This window comes from Penaeus monodon, chromosome 32 (genome assembly GCF_015228065.2).
Source record: "Penaeus monodon isolate SGIC_2016 chromosome 32, NSTDA_Pmon_1, whole genome shotgun sequence".
NCBI lineage: Eukaryota > Metazoa > Arthropoda > Malacostraca > Decapoda > Penaeidae > Penaeus > Penaeus monodon.
In genome coordinates this window covers 20231636-20231896 of record NC_051417.1, presented here as the reverse complement: position 1 = coordinate 20231896, position 261 = coordinate 20231636, and positions in this window count along the sequence as shown.

The following is a 261-nucleotide window of genomic DNA, read 5'->3' as shown; positions in this document are numbered from 1 at the left end:
CAAGGAGCAACATTCACTCGATAGCCTTATGACTGGCAGTGATTAGACTGATGGAGTCGATGAAGCAAAAGTTTTCAAAAGCTTCTTGAGAGAACGATGATTAAACCAAATTGTTGTTTGTTCTCTAAGGTTTCTGGTCATAAAAGCGGTTTGTTTCGATACTTGAACGTATTGATAGCTTAATTTTGATCTTGAAGACCTGTAGAGAGTAGGGTGGGTGGGGGGAGGGGATATATATGTTGATAGCTCGTTGGTGTCAAT